The sequence below is a fragment of the Rhipicephalus microplus genome, unplaced genomic scaffold (genome assembly GCF_043290135.1).
Source record: "Rhipicephalus microplus isolate Deutch F79 unplaced genomic scaffold, USDA_Rmic scaffold_44, whole genome shotgun sequence".
Classification (NCBI taxonomy): Eukaryota; Metazoa; Arthropoda; class Arachnida; order Ixodida; family Ixodidae; genus Rhipicephalus; species Rhipicephalus microplus.
In genome coordinates, this window is record NW_027464617.1 from 2,457,104 (window position 1) to 2,463,482 (window position 6,379).

Here is a 6,379-nt window from a genome sequence, read left to right on the forward strand (position 1 = left end):
CGATTGGCTGTTAACCGAAACGTTGCAGGTTCGAGCCCACCCGATGGTGGTGCGGCGCTTTTTTTTCTTTGGGCTGATAGCTCTGAAGAAATGTTCTGACGGTGGTGAGAGTGGAGCAGGACTGTCTCCGGGGCGCAATTGGCTAGCGCGATCGGCTGGTAACCGAAAGGTTGGAGGTTCGAGCCCACGTGGTGGTGGTGCGGTGCTTTTTTTTCTTTGGGCTGATAGCCCTGAAGACATGTTGTGATGGTGGTGTGATTGGAGCACGACTCTCTCCGTGGCGCAATCGGCTAGCGCGATGGGCTGTTAACTGAAAGGTTGGAGGTTCGAGCCCACCCAGTAATGGTGTGTTGCTTTTTTTTCTTTGGGCTGATAGCTTTGAAGATATGTTCTGATGGTGGTGAGAGTGGAGCAGGACTGTCTCCATGGCGCAATTGGCTAGCGCGATCGGCTGTTAACCGAAAGGTTGGAGGTTCGAGCCCACCCGATGGTGGTGCGGCGCTTTTTTTTGGCTGATAGCTCTGAAGAAATGTTCTGACGGTGGTGAGAGTGGAGCACGACTGTCTCCTTGGCGCAATCGGCTAGCACGTTCGGCAGATAACCGAAAGGTTGGAGGTTCGAGCCCATTCGGTGGTGGTGCGGCGCTTTTTTTTCTTTGGGCTGATAGCTTTGAAGCTATGTTCTGATGGTGGTGAGAGTGGAGCAGGACTTTCTCCGTGGCGCAATTGGCTAGCGAGATCGGCTGTTAACCGAAAGGTTCGAGGTTCAAGCCCTCCGGGGAGTGGTGTGTTGCATTTTTCTTTGCGCTGATAGCTCTGAAGAAATGTTCTGTTGGTGGTGAGAGTGTAGCACGACTCTCTCCATTGCGCAATCGGCTAGCGCGATCGGGTGTTAGCCAAAAGGTTGGAGGTTCGAGCCCACCCGGTGGTGGTGCGGCGCTTTTTTTCCTTTGGGCTGATAGCTCTGGAGAATTGTTCTGACGGTGGTGAGAGTGGAGCACGACTGTCTCCTTGGCGCAATTGGCTAGCGCGATCGGCTGTTAACCTAAAGGTTGGAGGTTCGAGCCCTCCCGGGAGTGGTGTGTTGCTTTTTTCTTTCGTCTGATAGCTTTGAAGATATGTTCTGATGGTGGTGAGAGTGGAGCAGGACTGTCTCCGTGGCGCAATTGGCTAGCGCGATCGGCTGTTAACAGAAAAATTGGAGGTTCAAGCCCTCTCGGGAGTGGTGTGTTGCTTTTTTCTTTGCGCTTATAGCTTTTGTTCTGATGGTGGTGAGAGTGGAGCATGACTGTCTCCGCGGCGCAATTGGCTAGCGCGATCGGCGGTTAACCGAAAGGTTCGAGGTTCAAGCCCTCCCGGGAGTGGTGTGTTGCTTTTTTCTTTGCGCTGATAGCTTTGGAGATATGTTCTGTTGGTGGTGAGAAAGGAGCACGACTCTCTCCGTGGCGAAATTTGCTAGCCCGATCGGCTGTTAACCAAAGATTGGAGGTTCGAACCCACCCGATGGTGGTGCGGCGCTTTTTTTCTTTGGGCTGATAGCTCTGGAGAAATGTTCTGATGGTGGTGAGAGTGGAGCATGACTGTCTCCTTGGCGCTATTGGCTAGCGCGATCGGCTGTTAACCGAAAGGTTGGAGGTTCGAGCCCTCCCGGGAGTGTTGTGTTGATTTTTTCTTTGCGCTGATAGCTTTGAAGATATGTTCTGATGGTGGTGGGAGTGGAGCACGACTGTCTCCGTGGCGTGATTGGCTAGCGCGTTGGGCTATTAACCGAAATGTTGGACGCTCGAGCCCACCCGGTGGTGGTGCGGCCCTTTTTTTCCTTTGGGCTGACAGCTCTGAAGAAATGTTCTGACGGTGGTGAGAGTGGAGCATGACTGTCTCCGTGTGGCAATTGGCTAGTGCGATCGGCTGTTAACTGAAAGGTTGGAGGTTCGAGCCCTCCCGGGAATGGTGTGTTGCTTTTTTTCTTTGGGCTGATAGCTTTGAAGATATGTTCTGATGGTGGTGAGAGTGGAGCAGGACTGTCTCTGTGGCACAATCGGCTGGTAACCGAAAGGTTGGAGGTTCGAGCCCATGCGGTGGTGGTGCGGTGCTTTTTTTTCTTTGGGCTGATAGCTTTGAAGATATTTGTGATGGTGGTGAGAGTGGAGCACGACTGTCTCCGTGGCACAATTGGCTAGCGCGATGGGCTGTTAACTGAAAGGTTGGAGGTTCGAGCCCTCCCAGTGGTGGTGCGGCGCTTTTTTTTCTTTGGGCTGATAGCTCTGAAGAAATGTTCTGACGGTGGTGAGAGTGGAGCACGACTGTCTCCGTGGCGCTATTGGCTAGCGCGATTGGCTGTTAACCGAAACGTTGCAGGTTCGAGCCCACCCGATGGTGGTGCGACGCTTTTTTTTCTTTGGGCTGATAGCTCTGAAGAAATGTTCTGACGGTGGTGAGAGTGGAGCAGGACTGTCTCCGTGGCGCAATTGGCTAGCGCGATCGGCTGTTAACCGAAAGGTTGGAGGTTCGAGCTGTCCCGGGAGTGGTGTGTTGCTTTTTTCTTTGCGCTGATAGCTTTGAATATATGTTCTGATGGTGGTGGGAGTGGAGCACGGCTGTCTCCGTGGCGCAATTGGCTAGCGCGATCGGCTGTTAACCAAAAGGTTGGAGGTTCGAGCCCTCCCGGGAGTGGTGTGTTGCTTTTTTTTCTTTGCGCTTATAGCTTTGAAGATATGTTCTGATGGTGGTGAGAGTGGAGCACGACTGTCTCCGTGGCGTAATTGGCTAGCGCGATGGGTTATTAACCGAAAGGTTGGAGGTTCGAGCCCACCCGGTGGTGGTGCGGCGCTTTTTTTTCTTTGGGCTGATAGCTCTGAAGAAATGTTCTGACGGTGGTGAGAGTGGAGCACGACTGTCTCCGTGGCGTAATTGGCTAGTGCGATGGGCTATTAACCGAAAGGTTGGACGCTCGAGCCCACCCGGTGGTGGTGCGGTGCTTTTTTCCTTTGGGCTGATAGCTCTGAAGAAATGTTCTGACGGTGGTGAGAGTGGAGCACGACTGTCTCCGTGGCGCAATTGGCTAGCGCGATCGGCTGGTAACCGAAAGGTTGGAGGTTCGAGCCCACGTGGTGGTGGTGTGGTGCTTTTTTTTCTTTGGGCTGATAGCTCTGAAGACATGTTGTGATGGTGGTGTGATTGGAGCACGACTCTCTCCGTGGCGCAATCGGCTAGCGCGATGGGCTGTTAACTGAAAGGTTGGAGGTTCGAGCCCACCCAGTAATGGTGTGTTGCTTTTTTTTCTTTGGGCTGATAGCTCTGAAGAAATGTTCTGACGGTGGTGAGAGTGGAGCATGACTGTCTCCGTGTGGCAATTGGCTAGCGCGATCGGCTGTTAACTGAAAGGTTGGAGGTTCGAGCCCTCCCGGGAATGGTGTGTTGCTTTTTTTCTTTGGGCTGATAGCTTTGAAGATATGTTCTGATGGTGGTGAGAGTGGAGCAGGACTGTCTCTGTGGCACAATCGGCTGGTAACCGAAAGGTTGGAGGTTCGAGCCCATGCGGTGGTGGTGCGGTGCTTTTTTTTCTTTGGGCTGATAGCTTTGAAGATATTTGTGATGGTGGTGAGAGTGGAGCAGGACTGTCTCCGTGGCGCAATTGGCTAGCGCGATCGGCTGTTAACCGAAAGGTTGGAGGTTCGAGCTGTCCCGGGAGTGGTGTGTTGCTTTTTTCTTTGCGCTGATAGCTTTGAATATATGTTCTGATGGTGGTGGGAGTGGAGCACGACTGTCTCCGTGGCGCAATTGGCTAGCGCGATCGGCTGTTAACCAAAAGGTTGGAGGTTCGAGCCCTCCCGGGAGTGGTGTGTTGCTTTTTTTTCTTTGCGCTTATAGCTTTGAAGATATGTTCTGATGGTGGTGAGAGTGGAGCACGACTGTCTCCGTGGCGTAATTGGCTAGCGCGATGGGTTATTAACCGAAAGGTTGGAGGTTCGAGCCCACCCGGTGGTGGTGCGGCGCTTTTTTTTCTTTGGGCTGATAGCTCTGAAGAAATGTTCTGACGGTGGTGAGAGTGGAGCACGACTGTCTCCGTGGCGTAATTGGCTAGTGCGATGGGCTATTAACCGAAAGGTTGGACGCTCGAGCCCACCCGGTGGTGGTGCGGTGCTTTTTTCCTTTGGGCTGATAGCTCTGAAGAAATGTTCTGACGGTGGTGAGAGTGGAGCACGACTGTCTCCGTGGCGCAATTGGCTAGCGCGATCGGCTGGTAACCGAAAGGTTGGAGGTTCGAGCCCACGTGGTGGTGGTGTGGTGCTTTTTTTTCTTTGGGCTGATAGCTCTGAAGACATGTTGTGATGGTGGTGTGATTGGAGCACGACTCTCTCCGTGGCGCAATCGGCTAGCGCGATGGGCTGTTAACTGAAAGGTTGGAGGTTCGAGCCCACCCAGTAATGGTGTGTTGCTTTTTTTTCTTTGGGCTGATAGCTTTGAAGATATGTTCTGATGGTGGTGAGAGTGGAGCAGGACTGTCTCCATGGCGCAATTGGCTAGCGCGATCGGCTGTTAACCGAAAGGTTGGAGGTTCGAGCCCACCCGATGGTGGTGCGGCGCTTTTTTTTGGCTGATAGCTCTGAAGAAATGTTCTGACGGTGGTGAGAGTGGAGCACGACTGTCTCCTTGGCGCAATCGGCTAGCACGTTCGGCAGATAACCGAAAGGTTGGAGGTTCGAGCCCACTCGGTGGTGGTGCGGCGCTTTTTTTTCTTTGGGCTGATAGCTTTGAAGCTATGTTCTGATGGTGGTGAGAGTGGAGCAGGACTTTCTCCGTGGCGCAATTGGCTAGCGAGATCGGCTGTTAACCGAAAGGTTCGAGGTTCAAGCCCTCCGGGGAGTGGTGTGTTGCTTTTTTCTTTGCGCTGATAGCTCTGAAGAAATGTTCTGTTGGTTGTGAGAGTGTAGCACGACTCTCTCCGTTGCGCAATCGGCTAGCGCGATCGGGTGTTAGCCAAAAGGTTGGAGGTTCGAGCCCACCCGGTGGTGGTGCGGCGCTTTTTTTCCTTTGGGCTGATAGCTCTGGAGAATTGTTCTGACGGTGGTGAGAGTGGAGCACGACTGTCTCCTTGGCGCAATTGGCTAGCGCGATCGACTGTTAACCTAAAGGTTGGAGGTTCGAGCCCTCCCGGGAGTGGTGTGTTGCTTTTTTCTTTCGTCTGATAGCTTTGAAGATATGTTCTGATGGTGGTGAGAGTGGAGCAGGACTGTCTCCGTGGCGCAATTGGCTAGCGCGATCGGCTGTTAACAGAAAAGTTGGAGGTTCAAGCCCTCTCGGGAGTGGTGTGTTGCTTTTTTCTTTGCGCTTATAGCTTTTGTTCGGATGGTGGTGAGAGTGGAGCATGACTGTCTCCGCGGCGCAATTGGCTAGCGCGATCGGCGGTTAACCGAAAGGTTCGAGGTTCAAGCCCTCCCGGGAGTGGTGTGTTGCTTTTTTCTTTGCGCTGATAGCTTTGGAGATATGTTCTGTTGGTGGTGAGAAAGGAGCACGACTCTCTCCGTGGCGAAATTTGCTAGCCCGATCGGCTGTTAACCAAAGATTGGAGGTTCGAACCCACCCGATGGTGGTGCGGCGCTTTTTTTCTTTGGGCTGATAGCTCTGGAGAAATGTTCTGATGGTGGTGAGAGTGGAGTATGACTGTCTCCTTGGCGCAATTGGCTAGCGCGATCGGCTGTTAACCGAAAGGTTGGAGGTTCGAGCCCTCCCGGGAGTGGTGTGTTGCTTTTTTCTTTGCGCTGATAGCTTTGAAGATATGTGCTGATGGTGGTGAGAGTGGAGCACAACTGTCTCCGTTGCGTGATTGGCTAGCGCGATGGGCTATTAACCGAAGTGTTGGACGCTCGAGCCCACCCGGTGGTGGTGCGGCGCTTTTTTTCCTTTGGGCTGATAGCTCTGAAGAAATGTTCTGACAGTGGTGAGAGTGGAGCATGACTGTCTCCGTGGCGCAATTGGCTAGCGTGATCGGCTGTTAACTGAAAGGTTGGAGGTTCGAGCCCTCCCGGGAGTGGTGTGTTGCTTTTTTTTCTTTGGGCTGATAGCTTTGAAGATATGTTCTGATGGTGGTGAGAGTGGAGCAGGACTGTCTCTGTGGCGCAATCGGTTAGCGCGATCGGCTGGTAACCGAAAGGTTGGAGGTTCGAGCCCACGCGGTGGTGGTGCGGTGCTTTTTTTTCTTTGGGCTGATAGCTTTGAAGATATTTGTGATGGTGGTGAGAGTGGAGCACGACTGTCTCCGTGGCACCATTGGCTAGCGCGATGGGCTGTTAAATGAGAGGTTGGAGTTTCGAGCCCTCCCAGGAGTGGTGTGTTGCTTTTTTTTGTTTGGGCTGATAGATTTGAAGATATGTTCTGAT